Genomic DNA, 25,194 nt, shown 5'->3' with positions numbered 1-25,194 from the left:
CTCTTTTTCAGGGACACACAATTCAACTCCTCAGAGACCCAAAACTTTCCTGCTGGCTTTAGGGAGGGGACAACTTCAGGATCACTTCTAGAAATTAGTCCGTGCAGTCCTAGATATTTATCAGTCCTCCAGGGCCTTCCCAAGGGCAGCTAGGTCAGGGTTTGGGGCTGCCTGCCTGCAGGAAGGGGTGAGGTCCAGGGTTTCCGCTAGCTCTCTTGCTGATCTCCTTAGAGCCCAGATGTTTCGCTCCCACCAGGGGAGGGGTGGAGGGAGTGGAGGAGGCTGGGAAGCTCTGAGCTCCCAGGGCCTGCTATTGCTGTCCTTTCTTCTCCTGAGTATTTTTGGAATTTCTCTGGAGATTTCTACCCTGATCTCCTAATTCCAGTGAATGCCACTCAATTTAGGGAAATAACTTATAACTTCTTTAGCTCATAGAAACCTAGCATCCTTCCCTCTGTGTCCTAAGCAGACCTTTTGGACATAACCCTAAATGATCCAATGTCAGCTTCCCTTCTCCTCCCCCATCTGATCCACCTCTGGTTCAAGGACTCGTACAAGGAGCACAGGCTGATCAGAAGGCTGCAGCACACTCCTAGCTCCTGGTCTTGCTACCAGAGCAGCTGTCAGCCCAACTCATGCTTGGATTTCCTAAGTGATGTCACATGCTCATCCACAGGGTCCCCCAATTGCAAGGACATACACTATCAAGCTCTCCAAGTGGCCTTCTGCTCTCTGGATTTTTCCTGGGGAATGGAGAGACCAGGAGATGAAACCCCAGAGCAAGAAGAGGGTTCTCTCCAAAGAAATCTCACCCCAATCCTCTCCTCACTCTAACCCCCTCATAGTTCCTCACTCTGGCTGAGGAGCTGAGGACTGGCTCGGCACCTCATCTTGGCAGAACTGGCTTGTGGGGACTTTTCTGGCATTCCTTTTGCATCTGCTAGGCACAGTTATCATTATCCATACTTCACAGAAGGTTCCTATTCTAGCATTCTCTTCCCTGGTGCCAGGATACTGAACTTAAGTACAACAGCAAAGTGGTTATGTATGAAATGACTTCCTCTGCCTTTCAAAGAAGGTGAGTCCTCAAAATTGAAAGGTCTTTTAAATTTAAGAAAAAAATTAACTTGTTAAAAATAGTTTGGGATTTATAGAAAACTTACAAGGGAGTTTCCATAAACCAGTTTCCCATTATTTACATGTATTGCATAGTATTTGTTATAATTAAGAGTCCAATACTGGTATCTTACATTATTGATACATATTTTGTATTATTGGCATATACCTCATTCAGATTTTCTCATTTTTCTTCCAGTGTCCTTTTTCTCTTCCAGAATCCATGTAGGACACCACCGTACATTTGACCATGAGGCCTCCTTAGGCTCTTTTTGATTTTAACAGTTCTTCAGATTCTTCTTGTTTTCCATGACCTGGACAGTTCTTAGGTAGTTGGGCTATTTTATAGAATGTTCTTCTATTGGGATATGTCTGATGCATTTCTCACAATTAGAGCAGGTTGTGATTTTTAAGAAGCATGGTATAATAAAAAATACATTTGGTCATTGACCCCAGTTCCTTGCACAGAGCTCCTTAAGCCCTTGGAATTTCCTGAGTGACAAGAGTGTCTGCTTTGCTATCATAAGGAGCACCTTTCAATTATACCTGAGTTTATGCTATTAAGGGTGATACTGCTGGGTTCCTGGATGGATTCAGGATGGAGGCTGGTGACCACAGAATATGGACTGGAGGTTTAGTTCAATCGTAATTGGCCAATATTTAATAAAAAATGCCTAAGTAATAAAACTCCAATTAAAAAAAATACCCCTTAAACAACAGGGTTGAGACCTTCCTAACTTGTGAATATACTGAAATACCAGGAAGATGAAACTCCCAGAGAGAATACGGAAATTCCAAGGGACTTCCCCCATATTTGCCCTAAGCATCTCTGCCATTTGGCTGTTCCTGAATTGTATCTTAATAATCTGGTAATTCCAATTAACGAACTCTCATGAGTTCTGAACCTGGGGTATAGGGATCCTGGGAATCCCCGGAATCCAGTGGGCAGGCAGAAATGCGAGTAGCCTGAGCACCCCCCTTACGGCTAGCGGCTGATGCGGGGCAGTCTTTCCGGGCTGAGCCCTTAACCTGGGGGTCCGGCTAACCCTGGGGCTGGAGTCGGCCTTGAATTGCTGGACACCCAGTCGAAGTCGGTGGATTGGGGAATCGATTGTTGGTGTTGGAAAGGGCATCTCAGTGTTTGGTGTCACGTCACGAAGGAGACATTATCAGGGCGGAAGCCCAAGGAGCCGAGGGCCCCCTCTTTGCTGAGATGCGATACCAGGCTGCAGGAGGGAGGGATGCAAGGAGTGTGAAAAGGGGCAGTGAGGGAGAGAGGACGCTGAAATTCCAAGGCACTTCCCCCATATTTGCCCTGAGAGGTCGAGGCCGAGCTGTCCGTGTCCCCTACGAGCAAGGGCCGCAGCAAGGGCTGGAGGTGGGTAGCGCAGCCCCGCGCTGAGCCGCCTTCCCGCTGGCTGACGCCGCTGGACGCTAGAGGGCGCAGCGCGGAGGGAGTCGCCCGCGTCCACCAGCGGAGGAAACGGCACCACCTCGAGCTCAGAAGTAGGTTGGCGCGTCGCGAGACAGGGCGGGTGTGGGGCATCGCCGCGGGGCTGGGCCCGAGCGGGGCTCGGGTGGCCCAGCAGGGCTGTCGCAGTAGGCGGACCGCGCCCTCAGTCAGTCAGGGCCGCAGTACTGCAGCGAGGACGGCCTGGTGACCACGCCACTCGCCTGGAAGGGGCGGGGCTTCCGGTAGAACTGCAGCTGGAACCTCGAGGCAGCGCGGCTGCGGGTCGCTGCTCGCGCTCCTCCCCTCCGTCCCCCCTTTGCTGCGCCGGCTGGTCAGTGCGCACGCGGGGCGCGGCCCCAGGGCCTTCTTCGAGGGCCCCGCCCTCTGTGATAACGTGGAAAAGACAGAAACTGTAGCGAAACGGAAAAAAAAAAGACAAACTGCGAAAAGATTTTTTGCAACATATATCACAGATAAAGTGTTAATATTCCCAGTATGTAAATGACAGAGATCCAAAATCCAATTTAAAAGTAGTCAAAAAGACATGAACGGACCATCTGTACAAAAATGCCATAAGACTGGGTGTTAAATGAAAAGATGAACAGTTTCTCTCCTGACAAGAGAGAAATTGCACAGTACCCTGAAATATCACTTCTAATATATTTAATTTGCAAAAAGGCAGAAGTAGCAAGAGGCTGTGGGGAGGCAGGCTCTCTCTTGCATTGCTGGTGGGAATGCAAGATGGCACAACTCGGGCAGCACGGGAATTTGGCAATGTCTACCATCTAAGCATTTACCATTTGCCCAGCTTACCCTGAGAGTTTGCCCTGAAGAAACACCTACACCAATGATCGTGTATATATGTACAAGGTTATTCATTGCAGCATCATTTGCAGTGTTAAAATCTTGGGAACAATCTCAATGCTAAAACACAGGAAATTGATTCATTAAACTCCAGTGCATCCACACAATGCAGTACTATGCGGTTGTGAAAGAGAGGGAGATTTCTTGAAAGGATATGGAGCGATTTCTAGACATACTGATAAGTTAAAAAAAGCTAAATACAAGAATACTATATTGTGTTATTTTAAAAAAATGCTTTTTTAGTTGTAGATGGACACAATACCTTTATTTTATTTGTGTATTTTTTTATGTGGTCCAGTGCCTCACACATGCTAGGCAAGCGCTCTATCACTGAGCCATAACCCCGGTTCTATATTGTATTATTTTTGTGTAAAAAAGGGGGAATTAGTAAAATATTCAACTATCATTTTATTTTATTTTATTTTTTAAAAAAGGAAAAGTAAACCAGGAAGAATTGGTCAGATTACTGGGTTGGTGGAAATGTGGTGGAAATTTAGGAGGAAATGATGTTTCTCCAAAAATGCTTTTTTTGGGGTAGTTTTGACTTTTAGAAATGTGAATATTTCAATACTTTAAAGTTAAATCAACAAAGATGAGGGGGGGAAACCCTTAAAATTGAACACAAACATAAATGAAATAATCTGCATAGTAAATAAACCACAGAAAAGTAAATCCAAATAACTCTGAAGAGCTCTCTTTGGCTGTAAACCTTCTGTGTGTAAACAGGCTAACACAAATACAAAGCAGTATTGAAATTCACTTAGTTGGTAGTGACATGGTGTAGCAATTCTGAAAGTATTTTTTTTTTCTGAGTTGTAGGTTTAAGCAAATCAGTAAATATATTGTTGGGAGCCAAGATTCTCACTGTGGGATAAAGGGAAACTCATATGGAGTGAGGGAAGGCAAGGAAGAGTTTTGTGGATTGGAATGAGAGGCTTTTTGTTTTAAGAATCCATTTCTTAGATAGGTCCCTCAAAGAGCCTGGGAACAGGCCACATGAATAGCAATGAGCATTCCTCGTGCCCAGTCTTGGTTTCTAAATGCTACTGTCCATTAAAAGAAGCAGAGGTCCCTGGAGAGATGGCTCAGTCAGGGAGAGTGAAAGATGAGCCAGGAATAGCTTGTGCCAAAAAACAAGGAGATGCTCAAAGAATGATGGAGATAGATCAGAAGGACACAAGGGCTTCCAGTTGCCAAACCTGGAACGACTGGAACATCAAAATGATAAATGACAATAATGAATGATCACAATGAATAAAAAAAATCCATGAGTCCAGAGTGATACTAAAAAGCAAATAAACTTACAAACAAATAAATATAGGTAGTAGGGACAGCTATTCTTTACAGTAGAATAAATGCTGCCAACAAGCAAATGCTAAAGGAAAGTAGTTAGAAAAGTTGCCATATTGCAAATATCATGGTAATCACGGATTCAGGTGGCAATAGATAATGGACACTAAGCCTGATGGATGAAAAATCTTACTGGGGAATAAAATATTACAATCTCAAAGTATCACTCCACAAATTATGTATTACTTACAAAGGCAAAAAAGGAAACTTTATAGTGAATAAATCTAGTAGGTACCACCTGGACCATGTCATGAAGGTCAGCCTCACCAGTAAGGGATGAACTGACATCATGCCAAGAATGCATCACCTGCCTTAGATTATGAGAAGGCATCAGGCAAACTCATATTGAGGGACCAGCCATCAAATACTGGCTCTGACTTAATGTCAAGGTCATGAAAGACTAGATTAAAGGGAAATAAAGAGACATGACAACTAAATGGCATTTGTGTCCTTGAACTGGAAAAAATATTGCTAGGAAGGGTATATTAGTCTGTTTTCTGATGCTACAACAGAAAACTATAGACTGGGAAATATATAAAAAAGAGTTTATAGCCAGGCGGGTGGTGCACTCCTGTAATCCCAGTGACTCTAGAAGCTAAGGCAGGAGGATCACAAGTTCAAGGCCAGTGTGGGCAACTTGGTGTGACCCCGTCTCAAAACAAAAAATGAAAAGGGTTGGGGATGTAGCTCGGTGGTAAAGCACCCAGGATTCAATCCCTGATTAGAGAGAGAGAGAGAGAGAGAGAGAGAGAGAGAAAATTATATAGCTAATTTTTCTGGAGGCTGGGAAGTCCTGTCTGGTCTGGTAAGGGCCTTTGTGCTCTGTAAGAACATGTTAGAGGGCAACACATGGTGAGAAGGAGGGAGAGTCTGCCTTATACAAAGCAACCAAACCACTCCCAAGAGAATGGCCTTAATCCATTCATGAAGGTGGAGCCCTCTTGACCTAAACATTAGATCCCACCTCCCATTAGGTTCCACCTCCTTGCACTGCAGGATTGGGAATTAAGGTTCCAACAAAAGGACTTTTGGGGACACATTCAAACCATATTGGATATTACTGGGGAAATATTTGTAGTTGGCAAAAAGTGAATATGGGCTATATGGTAGATGTTAGCATTGGATCAGTTTAAAATTTCTGACTTCAATCATTGCAATGTGGTTAAGTAAGAGAAATGTTCTTGTTCTTACCCTGGAGTACTTAGATGTGAAGGGCCATGATTTCTGCAGCTTAATCTCAAATGATTCTGGAAAGAAACAACAACATATCCCCAGAGTGGATATGCCACAATTTTCTTTATACGTTCTCTGTTATTCAACATTTAAAAGTTTCCAATTAAAAAAAAATCACTCTTATAAACAGCATTGCTATGAATAGCTTTACAAACATAATTTCTTTCTTTTGTTATCATTTTTTTTGGGTAAATCCCAGAATGACCAATAGCAAATCAAAGTGTGTTAAATGTTTTTATGGTCTTTAGTTTTATGGTGTCTGGCTGATTTAAATTAAAGGTTCTAATCATGGGTGGTGAGGGCAGAGCTACAAATAGTAGTGGATTCTGAAGGCAGCTGCTGGAGCTTTGTGTCGAGGGTTCTTGTGTTACTAGGAAGATACCACATGCATCAGACTTTTCAGATTAGCAACGCCCCTGCCATTGTCCTTGGACCCAGGAGTCCTCAGCAAGTCACCTGGACCTCATCTTAGAGTTTGGGTAATAGGGTGTTACTAATGAGCGGGCTTACGGCCAGCCTCCCAGAGATTTCCCTAAGAACCACAATGTGCAGTTTGTGTTCAAGGACCTCATAATTCTCTTGGGCTATTGAGAAGAGTGAAAATCAGCATAAGTCTACAATCTAGAAGAAAAGGGATTTGACCTAAAATATACTGAGTTGAAAAGAAATACAAATCACTAGTTATGGTGTTGTAGGGACAAACGAGGCAGGGCACCGAAGATAGCAGGAAACAGTTTTATTTGGCTGCAGCCAGGTTCAGAGGGCACAGCTTTTGCTGTAATCAATCAATCCCCCTGAACCCTGAGTTCAGGGAGTTTCAGAATTTTATACCCCGCGTGTAAGGGGAGGGGCTCAGAAGTTCACAGTCTGCAGAAGTTCACATAAAAGCAGCTTTTTCTTTCACTGTTTTGGGCAAGTTAACTCTTCAAGGACAACACCTGAGAAGGGGAGAGCTTCTTCTCCCCTCTCCTTCCTCCCCCTGCCAGCTGTTACCATGGAGCCCATTAGTAACTTATCTTAAAAATGTAGACATCTCTGTGAAGCCCAGCTCAAGGCCAGAGGCCTTGTTTGCACATTTCTTCAAAGTACTGTACTAGATACGTTTGTGAAAACTAGTAAGGGGATGTCCAGCACCTGGAGTGCTGGTATCTTCCCGGCCAGTGGCCAAGTAAACAGGGCAACATGAAAATAAGAAGTTTATCTACATTAGACTCTTTCTCAGAGACTCTTTTGCTGACAGTCCTAAAATCAGCCATGGTGAAGAGGGCTTTTCTGTAGAGAAAGGGGGTGCCACTTCAATGGGAGTGTAAATTGGTATAGCTACTTTGGGAAAACAGTTTAGCATTATCTTATAATACTAAACATTAGCTTGGCCAGTGTTTGACAGTCTTTCCTCTTGTAGGTATGCAACTAGAGAAATGCTTGCTTTTGGCTCCAGGGGACAATTAAATGGATGTCCAGAGCAGCACTATTTGTCAAAGCAAACTGGGAATGACAAGTATGAAGTCGACATAAAATATGATATAGCAGTGAAAGTGAATCAACTGCAGCTATGCACAACCATGTGTTCGGATCGTAGAAACATCGAGGGGAAAGAATAAAAGGCTCGGAAGTTACTTATTTGGATAATATTATTTTTATAAGGCAAAAGTCCCGCATCCTTGACAACATTTACTGGATACATTCATTTTCATTTAAGAGTTATTTTTTTAAAAAATATTTTTAGTTGTATACAGATACAATGCCTTTATTTTATTTATTTATTTATGTGGTGCTGAGGATTGAACCAGTACCTCTCCTGTGCTAGGTAGGCACTCTACCACTGAGCTACAACCCCAGCCTCTTAAGGGTTATTTTTTTAAGTGTTTATTTTTTTTAATTGTAGTTGGACACAATATATTTATTTTTATGTGGTGCAGAGGATCAAACTCAGGGCCTCGCACATGCTAGGTGAGCGCTCTACCATTGAGCCACAATCCCAACCCTATTTTTTTTAAATATATTTTTTAGCTGTACGTGGACACAATACGTTTATTTTATTTGCTTATTTTTTTGTGCCTGAGGATCCAACTCAGTGCCTCACACGTGCTAGGCAAGCGCTCTGCCACTGAGCTACAACCTCAGCCCAAGCGTTATTTTTTTAAAGCAAGAGGATGATAAATGTAAAATCCCAGTCAGAGGACTGTGATTAAAAAAGAAGTAGAGAGCCACTGATAATATTCTTCTTAAATTGGGGTAGGTATGTGGTATTCATTTTGTTTTCAGACTTTGTACCCTATCATCTAGGTTAGTGAAGTTCTATAGGATGTATTAAGTAATATATTACATTAAAAAAAAAACATTGGTAACCCCATTTCTCCAAGGCATCTACTGTTTGTGTATATTGCATTAGTAAATCACAATGTAGAGAAAATCAGAAAAATCATGAAATTATAGGATTATAAGAGGCCTTCAAGCAGCTGGAGTTTTGGCTCAGTGGTGAAGCACTTGCCTAGCGAATATGAGGCTGACTCAGTTCAATTGTCAGTACTGCATATAAATAAAATAAAGGTCCATCAACAAGTAAAAAAAAAAAATTTAAAAAGAGGCCTTCAAGATGGTCATCTAGTCTGAAATGTAACCATTTAAAATTATAAATACTAGTGAATATTTATAGTTCAAGAAATGGGAGAGGACTTTTAAAAATTTTGTTCTTTTTGGATATACATGACAGTAGGATGTACTTTCACATATTATACAGACACGGAGTACATCTTATTCTGATTAGAATCCCAGTCTTGTGGTTGTACATAATGTGGAATTTCACTTGGTGGTGTAGTAATGTATGAACATAGGAAAGTTATGTCTGATTCATTCTACTATCTTTCCTATTTCCATTCCCACCTTCCTTTCATTCCTTTTGTCTAATCCACTGAACTGCTATTCTTCCCTCTCCCCCTTACTCTGTGTTAGCAACTGCATATCAGAGAGAACATTTGGCCTTTGGTTTTGTGGGACTGGCTTATTTCACTTAGCATGTTAGTCTCCTGCTTCATCCATTTATTGGCAAAAGTCATTCCTTTTATGGCTAAGTAATATTCCATTGTGTATATAAACTATATTTTCTTTATCCATTGTCTGTTGAAGGGCACCAGGTGGCTCCATAGTTTAGCTTTTGTGAATTGAGCTGCTATAAATATTGTTGTGGCTGCATCACTGTAGTATGATGATTTTTAGTCTTTTGGGGATAACTGGGTCAACTGGTGGTTACATTCCAAGTTTTCTGAGGAATCTCCATACTGCTTTCCATAGTGGTTACACCAGTTTGCAGTCACACCAGCAATGTATGAGTGTACCCCTTTCCCCACATCCTCGCCAATATCTATTGTTAACTTTTACTCTTGATAATTGCCATTCTGACTGGAGTGAATATCAGTGTAGTTTTAATTTGCATTTCTCTAATTGCTAGAGGATGTTGAACATTTTTTCGTATATTTGTTGACCGATTATATTTCTTTTTCTGTGAAGAGCTTGTTCAGTTCCTTTGTCATTTATTGATTGGTTATTTTTTTCTTTTTTGGTGTTAAGTTTTTTGAGTTCTTTATATATCCTGGAGATTGATGCTCTATCTGATGTGCTGGTGGCAAAGATTTTATCCCATTCTTTAGGCTCTCTCGTCACGCTCTTGATTGTTTCTTTTGCTGTGAAGAAGCTTTTTAATTTGATTCCATGGGAGAGGACTTTTTAAAAGAAATCAATGGAAAAATTCATGAAAGAAAAAAATTGAGAGGTTTGACTTAATCAAAATTTAAAGTGGTATATCTAATCATCATGAATAAAATAAAAAAGCTAATGATAAACCACAATAAAAGTATGCCACATATATGGCAATATAAAGATATCTTTAATATAGAAAGAACCTGTGCAAATCAAAATGAAAAATGCTAATACCAAAATCCATATTAATTCATAGAAGAAATGCACATAACCAGAAAAACGATTTAAAAAACCCCAATTCTTTCAGTAATTAAAAAAGAAGAAAACCTGATCTTTTAAAGAGAGATCCCAGGAGCTAGGGATATAGTTCACAGGTAGACCTGTGCGTGCGGCCCGGGTTCGATCCTCAGCACCACATACAAACAAAGATGTTGTGTCCGCCGAAAACTAAAAAATAAATATTAAAATTCTCTCTCTCTCTCTCTCTCTCTCTTTAAAAAAAAAAATCATGTAATTGAGGACGCTGATTCTGATCACCCCCGAGTTTCTTTCAGCTTTCCTGTTTACCAGGGACCACAGTGGTGACAGAATGTCTCATGGAGATTTTCGTGAGGACATGGGGTCATGTGTAGACCATCCATAAACGCTTTCCTGAGAGTCTGACATGATTCCTTTCCCAACTTCTTTCTTTCTTCCTCCTTTGGGGGAGTTTTCTAAGCCACATCAGGAGTCAGTCTGTGTCCCACCACAGAAGAAAGAATTCTCACTAGAATTCCTGGAACTGAAGGGGACACTCAAGTCCTCAAGTGAAATCTCTGTGCTGAAAGTGAAGGGTTGAGTTCTGGGGTGGGAATCAAGACCCCATCCTTAGGGGCAGAAGGAGATGTGACAGAGTAAGAGTCATGCTTCCGTCTAAGGAAGGCAGAGTAAACCGGGGAAAGAATCCCGGCCCCCTTTGGGCACCTTCACCAGACATGCCCCAGGAGAGCCCGCTGGCCGTTTCTGTGCCCTCACTTGCTCGCTCATTCATTCAAAGCCTCCTGCCAAATGCTTTGTGTGCGGGGAAGCAGACCCATGTCCTGCCGGGAAGGGTGCCAGTGCCTGGGGACCGCGGAGCCACTGGTGCAAACACGGAATTTCAAAGTGGGGAGGCGGGGCAGGGGACGTGGACGCGGCCCCGCTAGCCCAGGCCAGGCCTGCCTGGGGAGGAGGTATTTTGACTTTTAAGGCCAGCCTGAAGGATAGGTAAGTGAGGGCAGCGGGCGGCGCGCGCGCCGGAGGAGCCAGAAGTCCTGGCCCTCGTGGCCCTGGTGGCCACCGCACTGCCCAGCCGGGCTGGGGCGTGGTCAGAGTTTAGGGCTGCGCGGAGGGGGATCCCGATCCGGCCCTTTCCCACGGTTCGTGCCGCCTCCGCGCCTCTGCTGCCAACTGCGCTGTCCTTGCGCTCGCCCCCTTCGCGTGCGTTTCGGCACCGCTGCGCTGTGGGCCAGAGCCTGCCGAAGCGGGCCGCCGACCCCACGAGGAACAGCGGCCCCCGGGGCTGGGCCCTGCAGGTGCGTGCAGCGCCGGCCATTCCCAGGAACCCGTGGTGGCAGGCGCCGGGGCGGGGGCGCCCACGGGGACACGCAGGTTAGTGGGCTCTGCAGGAACCCGCCGGCTCGCCAGGCTCGGGTGTCCTGCCTTTGCTCCTGCTGTGTATCGCCCTAGGGACAGTTATTTATAGACAGGGATAGTTTCTTGGCCGCAGGGCTCTTGTGACTTTGCTGGTTTCTATTCGATATGCTGTTTGGGGGCTGGATGCCCGCATCCTCCGGGCTGAAATCGTGAGGAAAGGGCTGCCTAACGCAAGTTCCAATTCAGCTGCATCATCCTCTGTTGGCTTCGGGAGCGGGCCGCTTTTTTTAAGGGCCCTTTCCCAAGTTCTGTCTGGGCTCACAGGCCTCCTCCGCTGCCACCTGCCATTTTATAAACAGGTGACAGCCCCGTGGGGATGGATTGCTTTTTCCTACTGTTATTTTATTATAAGCCACTTCCAATGAATTTGGGCTAAAAAGTGGAGTTTGCACAAACTTTTTTTTTTTTTTTAAAGAGAGAGAGAGAGAGAGAGAGAGAACTTTTTTAATATTTTATTTTTTTAGTTTTCGGCAGACACAACATCTTTGTTTGTATGTGGTGCTGAGGATGGAACATGGGCCACTCGCATGCCAGGCGAGCGTGCTACCGCTTGAGCCACATCCCCAGCCCTGCACAAACTCTTTAGCATCTCAAGTTGACATGGAAAGCAAGGGACATCAAGGGAGGGGCATGCAGATTCCCTGAACCTATAGAGGAGACTTCATACTGGGTGCCTCTGTAGAAAGATAAATTCAGTGAATTTATGTTCTGATGGCAGGGGAATGTGGAGGGATTATCAGTGCTCCTGTCCTCCCATCAGTCTTTCCACCAAACGTGTCCTTCCAGTCCCATGACATGTCCAGTATGAAAGGCTTATAATAGGTACGATTTCCCCCTTTTTAAGCAGTGATTGGCTCTCCCTAAGTATGGAAGTCTCAAAGAAAATGTTCAGGCTGGCTGAGGGAAAAAAGGAAATTCAGTGATTATGTGACTCATCCATTCCTTCTCACCACTCTCTCAGTCACAGATGAGGGTGCATCTGCACTAGGTGTCTCACAGTATCTATTAATCTTCCTCTGTGCTTTGCCTGGTGACACACACACACACTCCCAGGGGCCTTGAGGGCTTTATTTTAGGCCTTGACCCTCAATCCCTACACTTTCCCCCTTATCCCCTCCCCAGCAAGTCTTTGGGGTCAGAATGCTCCATCAAGACCCCACACAGTGGTTATCAAGCTGCAGTTTGTATCAGAAACCTCTGCCCTTCCTCCTACAGTCTGAGGCCCTACTCTTAAGTTCATGTGATCACAAAAGCAGCATGTCAGTACTTGAAGCCAACTTCAGTTCACCTCTCACTCATTTGGAAGATAAAATGATGCAACCCACAGAAGTTCAAATGGTAGGCACTGTGATTGACCTCAGGAGGACAATTTTCAGGCAGGCAGGCTTTTCCATGCCTGAGACAGGTATGCAACTTCTGGGAATGAGACCTCCACCTGCTTTGTATAGACTATCAGAGCCTGAGTTTCCTGCTCTGTTCAAAAGAGGTACAGTACTAATATGTTTACAAAAAATATTTATGAGGACGAACTGAAGACAGCTTGCCCTCCTGTTCCCTTCCGGTGACTGACTGAGTGGGTTGTTATACTCAGTCTTGTGAACCTGTCTCATTAGCAGCCCCAATTCCCGTATTTCAGGGGCACATGCCTACAGTCTCAGGGCTACCAAATGTGTTCATGTATATGTTGGTGGGTCAGAAGCAACCTCTAAATTCAGGATGCCTAACCATGGCCTCTATTGCTTCACTGTACAAATTGCAGCTCACACAGGCTGAGTCTTGGGCTGCCTGGAAGGATGCACAGGCTAATGCTTTTTTTCATATTGCTTATAAATGTTTTAGTCAATTTCCACATTCATTCATTTGTCCTCCTAAATCTGCTCCTCCCAAACCCTTTAAAGTGAAATTTGTTCAAGAAATGGGACAGGATCCTTAGGAAGATAACGATGCACTGGGAGCAGGGTCACAATCTGCCGTTCAAGCTCTCATCTATTGAGGTGGCTTAGACTTTGGAAGGTGCTGAGGACTTGGGAGATGGTCACTGTGGGCCATCTGGATGCATATGGTATTAATCACCCACCTGGAGATCCTGTCTGGGGCTGGCAGGTAGTGACAACCCTCTCCTGCCAGGAGCTGATTTTTACTTGTCTGGGATGTAGAGGACCCTCCTCTCTGCTGAATGAAGATAAGTTGCTTTCAATGGAGAAAACTTTCTGAGCACTTTGCTCTCTAGTGGCCAACTGAGTAAAAGAGAGACCTGTTCTATCTTAATGAACCAATGGCGGCATGAGCCAGTTTATTCCAACAGCCTGTACTGAGCACCTACTTTGTATAGGCACAGTGCTAAATATCAGAATGCGAAGGCACTAAGAGGCCACCTCAAATCACACTTTTGGAAATTGAATCACGCTGTTAAGTGTATTAGAAAACCCAGGATATTCCTTGGAGCTTGGCAATCCAGTTTGTGGCCCTCCTTTTTTTTTTCTTTTTTTCCCATAGTTGAGAAACTGGGACCCAGAGGGATGAAACGTTTACTTCAGGACCACATGACCATTTAGGAACAAAGAGAAAAAGAGGAGTGCTAATGAAATTAAGTAGAAGGTCATTCTCTTATTTTTTATACTTTTTTATTTTAAAATAACTTTAGGCTTAAAATAGAGTTGCAAAAATAGTACAGAGAGTTCCTTATACCCTTCACTCAGATTCCTCCAATGTTAACATCTTATGCAACCATAGATTTATTAAAAAGAACACATGAACATTGGGGCAATACTTAACTAAACTGCTGACTTAAGATTTCACCAGTTTCCCTGCTAATAGTCTTTTTTTTTTCTGGTCCAATATGCAATCCAGGACACCACATCACATTTAGAGACTTTACTTTTTAACTTTGAATTTTGCTCTACTTAAAGTTCCTTTAAAACGGTGATGCATCACCGACATTCAGCTACTACACAGAAAGTGCATCCCACATCTTTTCTGACTTGCAGGGTGCAGGGCATTTTCAGGGTATTATTTTCCCTGGCATTTTATACTTCTCATCTGCAGCTTTTTGGTGTGTGCAAGTTAGGCACCGTCACAGTCACCCATCTGATCTGGATACAAAAGAGTATCCTCAGCGCTGGCCATGGTGCACCTGAACTTTTTGCCACTCTTGGATCTTGAGTCCTATTTCTTTTCTTTTTGGTACCAGGGATTGAGCCTAGGGGCATTCAATCACTGAGCCACATCCCTTGTCCTTTTTTATTTTTTAAAATTTTGTTAGAGACAAGGTCTCACTAAACTGCTGAGGGCCTCACTAAATTGCCGAGGCTGGCTTTGAACTTGCGATCCTCCTACCTTAGCCTCCGAGTTGCTGGGATTACAGGCATGTGCCACCACGATAGCCCTGCTTTGAGTCCTGCTTCTATTTATTATTATTGTGTATACTCATTCTGCGCTCTCAGTTGTTTTGTTTATTCAGTGAAGGACTTTGGAGCCAGAAAAACCCAAATTCAAACCTCAGCCTCCCTATCAAGTTATGGGACTTAGAGCAGGTTACTCAACTGCTTTTAAAATTCAGTGTCCTCCTCTACAAGATGGGGACAATAATAGCTACCTTGCATGGCATAGTCTGTTTTATGTTCTTATAACAAAATAACCAGAGGTTGAATAATTAGTATAAAGAAAAGAGGTTTATTAAGCTCACAGTTTTGGAGACTAAAAGTCCAAGATTGGGCAACTTGTTTGGCCCCAGATGAGGACACCTGTGGCTGTATCACATGGCAGGAGGGGAAAGCAGGAGAAGCAGCTGTGTGCAGAAGGGGGCAGGCACATGTATTAACCTAATTTTACAAGAACCCACTCTTATGAGAACTGACCTGGGCTCTGTGAGAGCTACATTAATGCCCTTTGAGCAGCACAATGACCTAACCACCTTCCTCTAAGCCCTACCTCTTAAAGGTGCCACCACCTCATATTACCACCACATTAGGACCAAGCCTCTTTGGGGGCAAAGCACATCCGATTCATAGCACAAGGTCACAGAGGGCGGAATGTCCACAGTGATTAGCATGGGGCCTCATGAGTGGAATGGGAGCCAGTGGATGAAGGGGAGGTCAGGCTATGTGGGTACAGTGGAATGTCCTGAATGCCAGGCAAGAGCCCCTAAAGGTCCCCGTGGGAGGGACAGGCACTGCAGTATAAAGAAAAGAGGGTCCCTTGAGAAAGGGTCCAGTGGGATCAGAGCTGCACTTTCCAAAGTCAAACTAGAGTGTGCTGAAGAGCAGTGCGGATCAGTCAGGAGGCCACCATGCTGGTTCCCATGGGAGCAGGCACTGGAGAGGGGTCCCGTCAGCTGCTGCAGAAACAAAGATGTGGGGCAAGGGAAGGTCCTGGCGCCAGAACAACTAAGTTCTGGGTCCCTGTGATGGTTCCTTGGTCATGAACAGAGATGACAATACAGGATAAAGAGGTCATCTGTGGGAGAAAAAGGCTCTTGGTGTGTTCCTGCTGCTGTGGAGATACCACTCTCAGTCTGTCTCTCTGACTTCCTTGAACTGGAACATGAGTGACTCTGCCCATGTGTAAGTCAGCTCTCCATCCCTGTGACAAAGGAGGGAAGGTGTATTTGGGCTCATGGTTTCAAAGGCTTCAGTCCATGGTCAGCTGGCTTTGTTGTCTCTGGGCCCGTGGTGAGGCCGAACCCCACGGGGAAGGGTGTGGTGAAGCAAAGCTGCCGTCTCACAGGGGTCAAGAAGCAGAGAGAGACACAAGCATGACCTTCATGGCACACCCCGAAGGACCTGTGTTCTCCAACTCAGCCGGCCTCCTACAGATTCACCACCTCGCCGTGGCCCGTGATGCGCCAGTGCCCTCACGGCTCAGTCATCTCCCAGGGGCCCATCTCTGAACACTCCTTCACTGAGGACCAAGCTTTCAATACATGAGCTTTCGGGGAACATTTCAGATCCAAGCCATAACACTCCAACCTCTGGCCCTATCCAAGTTCTCTTTCTTGGGGATCCTCTGAGTTTCAGCAGCACCCCTGGGCCCTCAGTGTGGCTCTGGCCCCTCCCAGGCTCCTCTGCCACATTCATCACCATGTGCATCTCCATGTGGATACCCAGCTAAGGCCCAGCTCCTGTAGGCTGTCTGCTGTCCCCTGGGCTGCTCACTGCCCCATGCCTGGTGTTTCAGCACCCACATCATCCTGAGGCCAGTCTCCTCTATACGAAACCCCTTTGTTTAAATATCCGAGTTTCTGTTGACTGGTGGAAATACCATGGCCAGGAGAGCTAGGGCTCAGAAAGGGGAGGGAAGTAAATGGAAAAGGCTGGTCTTTAAGCCCTGGGGGCGGAAGCCCGATGCTGGGGTTTAAGGAGGGGAGCTCTGCCAACCCCACGACCCAGTTCTCATGGGGTTTAGTTTGTAGTGGCTGTGAGACTGAGTACTCTCTGTTTTCAGCCATCTGGGCTTACTGTTTTTGAAGCGCTTATTCATCCTAGACTCCTTCCCCTTTATGTTTTTTGACTTTGTCTCATGTATTCTAGATATTTGTCCTTTCTTGGTTACTTGTGTTACAAATACCTATTCTCATTGCAGAGCATGCCTTTCTTTCTTTTTTTTTAATGTATCTTTCAGTAAGTGGAGTTCTTAGTTTTTAATTTTTTTTTTGTTTTAGTTGTAGTTGGACACAATACCATTATTTTATTTTTATGTGGTGCTGAGGATTGAACTCAGCACCCCGCACGTGCTAGGCGAGCACTCCACTGCTGAGCCCCAGCCCCAGCGAGGTTCTTAAATTTAATGTAGCATCCTTTTCCTTTATAATTAATGTTCTTGGCATCTTGATTGACTTATCTTCTCTATTTTGAGGTCAGAAAGATATTCTGTATTCTGAAAACTTTATAGACTTGCTTTCCATACAGAGATTTCTTTAAACTATAAGATTTTTTTAAAAAGTAAGGGGCATGAATTCAACTAATAGATAAGGAGCAAAGCAGATTGGAGATGTGGCTCAGTGGTAGAGTGTTTGCCCAACACGCACGAGTCCCAGGTTTGATCCCAGCATTGAAAAAAATAATAAGCAAAATAAAAAAGCAAACCAAAACCAATTCCTGTACTTTCTTCACTCTCTTCCCCATCTGTTTCTTTTTTTTTTTTTTTTAACTTTTCTTCCTTCTAAAGTGCTTTTAAAAGATAGTGCTTTTAACTATCTTTTAAGATTTATTTCTAAAAACATCTTTTTTGGGGGTTCCCAACATGAAAATACTTTGGACAGGCATACAGCTCTAGGCTGCTATTCCCCTGGGTCTTTAAAACATGTTTTGCTGTCTTCTGACAGCTGACTTTGGAAATGGTCTGTTTTCTTCTTCAGGTTGCTTTGGAGACCACCCCTTTCCTGGATTGCCTTCAGTTCCTCTTTACTGTGTCTGGGTCTTTTTGGCAGGGTGGGGGGTACTGGGGCTCAAAGGCAGGGGCACTTGGCCACTGATCCACATCCCCAACCCGATTTTGTATTTTATTTAGAGATAGGGTCTCCCTGAGTTGCTTAGCACCTCACTTTTGCTGAGGCTGGCTTTGGACTTGTGATCCTCCTGCCTCAGCCTCCCGAGCCCCTGGGATTACAGGCGTGTACCACTGCTCCCAGCCTGTGTTTGGGTTTTGACTTGTACTTATTTTTATTTTGTTACTGGAAACTGAGCCCAGGGGAACTCTACCTTTTTGTTTTTTAATAAGTTTTTTAGCTCTCGATAGACACAATGCCTTTATTTATTTTTATGTGGTGCTGAGGATTGAACCCAGTGCCTCACACATGCTAGGCGAGCACTCTACCCCTGAGCCGCAACGCCAGCCCCCATTTTTAAAAAATTTTGAGACAGGGTCTCCTCCAGTTGCCCAGGTTGGCCTTGAATTTGTGAGGCCCCTGCCTCGGTCTCCTGAGTTGCTGGGAGTCACCATGCCACTTGTACTTATTATTTTGGTATCCGGGGTTATTGTGAAAATAAATCACACATCTGACTTGAAAGTAAGAATGGCACTGTAGGAGGGAGGTAGGTCTTGTAGACGACATCCCCTTGTTCTTGGTCCCTGCCTGCAGCGTGACAAAGCTGCCCTCTCCCACAGGAGCCTGGTGACCAGCAGGGAAGCAGGAGCCTTGTGGGGTGGGTAAACAGGGAACAGAAGTCCCGATGCCCAGGAGGGGAAGGGAAGGTGGCCCCATGGTTATGAGACTTCAAAAGGCTATTTGAAAGGGGTCACAGTGTTTGCTAGGAAAATATTAGGCTCTTTATTTTGTAGAGAATTCTTTTTCCACCTAGTACTGTCTTAAATGGAAGGCTGGATTTCTTTCCCCTCCTTGGTGGACACACCGTTCACACGTAGGTTGGAATGTTCATGGATTACAACTGTTCACTTCCATTAGAAGAGATCCTTGAGGGAGATGTGCATAGTGAGCTTCTGGTTTCAGACACGAGTCATAAACTTCCTTTTTAGGTATTTCAATTGCCTGATTATACAATTCTTATAAATCTAGCAGATTTGATTTCTCAGTATGGCAAAACTACCATTCAATGTTTCAATACTGTTCATCAAATTAGTATGACTTCAATTTAAAAGTCCCCATTTCAAATTAAGAGATAAAGGCTATTCCTACAAGAGTGGCATTTTCTATCACATTTCAAGTGTATATGATAGCAGATATGCATAGATGCCTTATTAATCCATAAGTGTAAGTTTATGGTTTTATTTCTTCAAGCCTTTTTAAAAGTCTTGTTGGATTAGAAGGTGAAAGCTCTTTAAGAAAACACTATTTTCCCTGGTAACTGAGATAATTTACCATCAGAGATTTTAAAATTTTTTCCTGAGTCTTTAATGAGACAAACCTCTCTGTAATCTTGAGTGTGATCACTTAGAAGTTATATCAAGTTATAACATTATAGTGGTCCTTTGTTTTCTAAAGGGAATTCATTCTAAGATCCCTAGGAATGCCTGAAACTGCAGATTTTTTTCCCCATACATACATACCTATGATAAAATTTAACTTATAAATAAGGCACAGCAGGAGATTAATAATAATTTAACAGATCAATTATAACAATTTTCTGTAATCAGATTGCTAGCATCACTACTCCTGTACTTTGGAGTAATAAGGGTTACCTGAACACAAGCATGGTGACACTTCAACAGCTGATCTAATAATTGAGATGGCAAAGTGTCTAATGGGCAGGTAGCATATACAGTGTGAATACACTGAACAAAAGGATGATTTTATTCATCCTTTTGGGATGGAGCTGGATGCATGAGATTTCATCATGCTACCCAGAATAATGTACAATTTTAAAGTTAGGAATTGCTTATTATCTAGAATTTTCCATTTAATAGTTTTGGTTTGCAGCTGGCTGTGGGTAACTGAAACTGGGAAATGTGAAGGCTGGGATGTGCATAGCTGCTGTACTTCCTTCTGCTTGTTCACAGAAGCCTGCAGCTCCCACAAAGGCTGAAGAGTTCTCAAATGGATTTAATTTTTATGATCATTGGACCTAATGAAATCTTGTACCATGTCATATTTTTAGGACCATCCAACTTTTAAGGAGCCTTAAAACCAGATCTGATTAAAATTTTGGCTATCTCCTGCATTTCTCTCTGCTTGGAATCACAGCTTTATGAGGTCTTTGTATTGATGTCCTGGTGGGTCAGAAACTCCCTTCTAAGAGACATATTTGCAATTTACCAATGTCCATTAATACAATAAATCATCAGTACTACAAACATAACCAAATAGTAAGACTTGACAGTAACATCTTTTATCCTTCATTCTCTCAGAATATCTGAACTTTTGTTGAGGATCATCATGGACTCATGGCTCTTCATACATCTGATGTATTTGAATTTGATACTGAATTGGCCTAATTTTATGTAGGGGAGCACTTAGGGGTTGTTTCCTGAACCTTTGCTGCTTTCCTTCACATAATATCCTGCCTTATTTATTTCTAAACACCCAAATCATCATCCCCTTCTTCAAGAATCTCTAGTTCCTTTACACACACACACACACACACACACAGACATTATATATATTTTTTAGTTGTTGATGGACCTTTATTTTGTTTATATGCGATCTTAGAACCCAGTGTGTCACATATGCAAGGTAAGCGCTCCACCACTAAGCCACAACCCCAGTCCATATAGTTCCTTTTTTAAAAAAAAAAAACACTTAATTTTTAGTTGTAGGTGGACACAATAGCTTTATTTTATTTTTATGTGGTGCTGAGGATCGAACCCAGTGCCTCACACGTGCTAGGCCAGCACTCTACCCCTCAGTCACAACTCCAGCCCCTCTAGTTCCTTTTAATGGGAAAAACTAGAGATATTGCAGGATCTGAGCACCAGGGTGCACTTTGGAGTAATGTTGCTCTGAGGCCATCTCAATGGACAGAGCTAGAAAAGAGAATTGTTTACTTATTTGATACTAGGGATTGAACTCAGGGGCACTTGGCTACACAGCCACATCCCCAGCCCTATTTTGTATTTTATTTAAAGACAGGGTCTCACTGAGTTGCTTAGTGCCTCACAGTTGCTGAGGCTGACTTTGAACTTGCGATCCTCCTGTCTCAGCCTCCCACGCCACTGGGATTACAGGCGTGTGCCACTGCATCTGGTGGGATCAATATTTTTTGCCTAGCTTCTTTGGTACACAGAAAATATCTCAGTGAGGAACATAGTAATTCATCTCTTGTTCAGTGTGGCTTTTCAAATATTCAGGTGATGGACAGCCTGGTTCTACTGTTCCATTTTGCTTTTATCTCGAGGATCCTGGAATTCTAATAGCTGGTAGTTTTAAGTCCTTAGAAGTGGTAGAATTTAATAACCAGTCCCTACTCTTCACCCCCTCCCCATACTGGATCATCTGTCTCATCACTTCACTTTGAAATCAATCAGCTCTGTCTACAATATCCTAAGTTTCATCTTAACACCATCCGGTTCATCTATTTTCACTTAAGGTAGTTATTATAAGATTCACGTATGTGTGATCTTTATCCAAACACGCCAATTCCGCCTCCTACCATTTAATTTCTTATATCTTTACACTACTGGTAAATATGCTTTTACTCAATCCTGTTTTGGTCTTAAAACTTTTAAATTTTACTTAATTTTTTTCTGAACAAATGTTACACATACTGTAACACTTAAGATCCTATAAGATCATCTTTTAAAAACATGTGACATTCCCTTATCAATTAAATATCATGTTACATATTGTTCTATCAAGACTTAGAATGGATAAATTCAAATGATTCTCCCAGTTAGCAATACCTTGAGGTTGCACCAGGAGATGTCTTTTCTTTAATTAAAGGTAAATCAAGGAGGTAATCACTATTTTGGATTTCTCTATGATTAAGAAAGAATAGCATACTAAAGGTAGGATCTTAAGGTTTTATGTGAAAGCATCTTTTTATTTTTAATGTTCTCATCAGTGCATTATAGTTATACAAAATGGGGTGAAATCATCTTTTTAATTCACATCTTGCTTTCTCTTTACTATTATCATCATGTTACCTAGAGAGAACTCTAGTATAGAACTCAAGAGTTCTTTGCTTGGATAAATATCAAACTTCTAAGAGCAATAAACAACATTAGAAAAGTAGCCAAAATGTTACAAAATACAATTAATCAATACATTTCTTAGCTTCATTATATAATTATAAGGGATCATTTATGGAAGTTTAAGGGGCATTTAATAAAAAATTTTCCTATTTGGAAAAAATTTCAAAGAAAAACTCTTCATGTTGTATAGCTTTTTTTTTTTTTTTTGGCTAACAAAAGCCTCATGATTTCAGTTTACTTACTTAGTTAAATTATTTTGTTTTGGAGGATGCTTTTTCAAACAGATGGTTATTCTGATCCCCTGTGATCTCTGAATATCATTTTAAGCTGTTTGAGCACTCCATCATGGTGATGGAAGCAATGGATTCTTTTATCTATAGACTGTAACTGCTAAGAATGAAATATTCAGTTACAGATATTGAAATTTCAGCAACTACCTAGCACTTCCTACTGGACTGGGATTTTAATTTCTCAACTCTGGCCATTTGTTGAGAGTGCTGAGTACTTTCCAAGCTCAGATGGGTACTGATTAATGTCTCTTGGGGAGGAACTGGCATCTCCTTGGGGGGAGGGGGGGCAGGTGGGGGCAGCTGGACAGCTCCCTCTGGTGGTGACATCCTTTTGGCTGGCACTTTGCCTTATACTGGATCATTATTTCCAGGGCATGCCTTCCTGAGGGCCAACTAGCTCTTCCCAGGAAAGCCAGTCATTCTGGTGGGTTACTGAGGTGTGCTTCCATGACTTTTGTATTCTGACAAACCACAAAGGCTTGCTTTTAAACTCCGAGTCTGTAGTCTTCTCTTTTACAACAGTTTGGAAATGTCTAGATAGGGTATAATGGAGGTGGACTTTAACAATGCTTCTCAACTTACTGTGTTTGTGTCACCTGGGGATTTTGTTAAAATGCAGATGTTGATTTTGGGTTTGATAAGGCCTAGGAGTCTGCATTTCTAGTGAGCTCCCAGGTGGTGCTGGTCTAAGGGCTGCACTTTGGGTCCCAAGGGCCTGTAGGATGAGGATCAGGTACATCCACTCCAGGTCTTAGTTTTACACCTTTCCCTTCTCCTTTGAAGATGATGAAGCTAAACTGTACCTTGACCCTCTGAAACATCAACCAAAGTCATTGTAGGTAGGGATCCTAAACAGAGGAGCTTGCTGTGTGATGGTTTACCCTCTCTTACTGTCCTGCTGTATCTTCCTTCCTCTATTGCTTCCCTAGGAGTGAGTAATATCAGTGCTCTTCAAGCCTTGTACAGTGGCGCATGCCTGGAATCCCGGCAACTTGGGAGACTGAGGCAGAAGGATGTCAAGTTTGAGGTCTGCCTCAGCAACTTAGCAAGTTCATCTCAAAAAATATAAAGGGCTGGGGGGTGTTTTTCAGTGGTAAAGTGACCCAGGTGCTATTCCTAATAAAATAAATAAATAAATAAATAAAGAAGAAGAAAAAAATTAGTGTTCTTCAAATCACATGTTAGAAAGGGGGCTCACCCACTTCTTAATCACGTTGAACCATGATGGTCCCCATTCCTTATAACCTGGAATTGATATATAGGATTGACTCCAAAATGTTATTTTCCCATGTTCTGAGACCATGACATCTTGAAACATCTGCAGGTAGAGCTGGGTAGCTTCCATAAGTCTGTGGGAAGCTGAGGTTGCAAGACCCTTAAAGTACTTGGAAAGACTGGGGATGTTGGTGACATTCAGGAGGAGTAGATGACCTATCCATCTCTAGGAGGGTGAGGAGGTGCCTCTTTCCCACTGTAATCCAGCAAACTTTAAGGAAGCTTCTGAAAGTGAAACATTTAGGATTTATAAGTCTGGTAAACCCCTTTTAATCACTAATTTCTGACCTACAGCCTGAGTTATCATGAAGGGGCTGAGTCCCTCCTTGAGGGACTCATTCATTTCCTTCTCCAGTGATGTCCCATAGGGAGGTGCAGGATATACTTCAGTCCTCTGCTCATCACTCTGACTTCTATTTCTGGTCCACAGCAGTGCTTATTTTGTTTTTAAGCCCAGTTATTTCTTTCTAGACTCTGTTTTTAAACCTATTATTGCTATGTGCAATGGAGAGAACTACTACATCATGTGACCAGAAGTCTGGGGTTCTGAGAGTGGGTATTCTACACTGCTGTGTTAAAGTAGATGGACAAATGGTCAGGGTACTTTAAAAACCCACCCTTAGTTAAGTAAAGATTTAGGAGTGGGTGAACCTAATTGTTTTCACTGCATTATGCCACCTTCTTAGGGCCAAGATAGCAAACAACTCAAGATCTTTGCTGTACTTCAAAAGTGTCCAGGATACTGGTGACAGACTGCCTTTGAGGAAGTGAGGTTCCACAGGAGAAACCTGTCAGTAATAGTAATAATTATGATTCCTCGTGGGACAAGAACACTGTGAATCATAACTGATATTTCCTCTTTCTGCTGGTCACACATTGGTGACCCACATGTGGCAAGAGCACCTTGTACAGCCTTTTTGGTGCTGACTGGTCTTCAACTTCTGTTCCCTGCTCTTATTTTAAAAAGAGAAAATTATTACATTATGTCAGTTCATGTAATCTTCCCTGTATCCCTTTTTGCATGCATGAAGGATTAACATCATCTAATAAAAACTGCCTCACTCATTTCCCTAGCTGGATTGGGTGGAGGTTGTGTTAGCTCTTTTGATTCCTGGTATGGTACTGATTAGCAAATTTTGGCTATTTGTGAGAAATATGTGTTGAGCGCCTTCCTTATCTATCGCCATCCCTAAGGGAGACTGGCCTTTGCTTCATAAGGTCCAGCATCCACTGGGAATATAACAACCCCCCAACCATCCTAGCTATCACACTCCCCCTCCCCAGAACACCTCCCTTTTCTATTACTCCAACCTCCAGGGCCTCTACCTGGCCCTTCCATTGCGTTGTCCCTCCACCCACGGTATGGCCTCCACCACCTCCTGGATCCCTTCCGCGGGTGCAGCTTCAGCCTCCCAGAAGCCTGTCATCCCACCTCGTTGGAGCAGCCTCCTTTCCACCCCACCTTCTGCGCTGGCCAGCCCTCCCCAATTCCCAGACCCCCTCCGGCTGCAGTCTCTTTACCCAGACACCCTCCCGGTCCTGACCTCCCCGACCCTGCACACCTCCCACGTGGGGGCTTCTCCCTGCATCACTGCACTCAGGTACCCGCCCCAGAGGCCTCCGCGGCCTCGCTCGCCCCGCGCGGTGTCCCTTCGCGGT

General features: G+C 43.4%; 1 protein-coding gene across 4 annotated transcripts in view; it reads left to right on the top strand.

The window, feature by feature from the left end:
- The first annotated feature begins 2,598 nt into the window (after nucleotides 1-2,598).
- Hlcs (holocarboxylase synthetase) overlaps nucleotides 2,599-25,194 on the top strand; it is a 186,713-nt gene continuing 164,117 nt past the window's right edge. Inside the window, exon 1 of one of the 4 annotated variants that reach the window (XM_015478764.2) lies at nucleotides 2,599-2,622. The gene's annotated coding sequence lies outside the window, so the exon portion shown is untranslated. Of the gene's footprint in view, nucleotides 2,623-10,859; nucleotides 10,958-11,112; nucleotides 11,342-25,194 lie in introns of those variants that run through there. The other 3 variants (XM_015478762.2, XM_015478760.2, XM_015478758.2) reach the window with 3 other exon arrangements.

The sequence above is a fragment of the Marmota marmota genome, unplaced genomic scaffold (genome assembly GCF_001458135.2).
Source record: "Marmota marmota marmota unplaced genomic scaffold, marMar, whole genome shotgun sequence".
NCBI classification, from domain to species: Eukaryota; Metazoa; Chordata; class Mammalia; order Rodentia; family Sciuridae; genus Marmota; species Marmota marmota.
The sequence above is the reverse complement of the archived record's forward strand: the minus strand, read 5'-3'. Positions and strand labels throughout refer to the sequence as shown.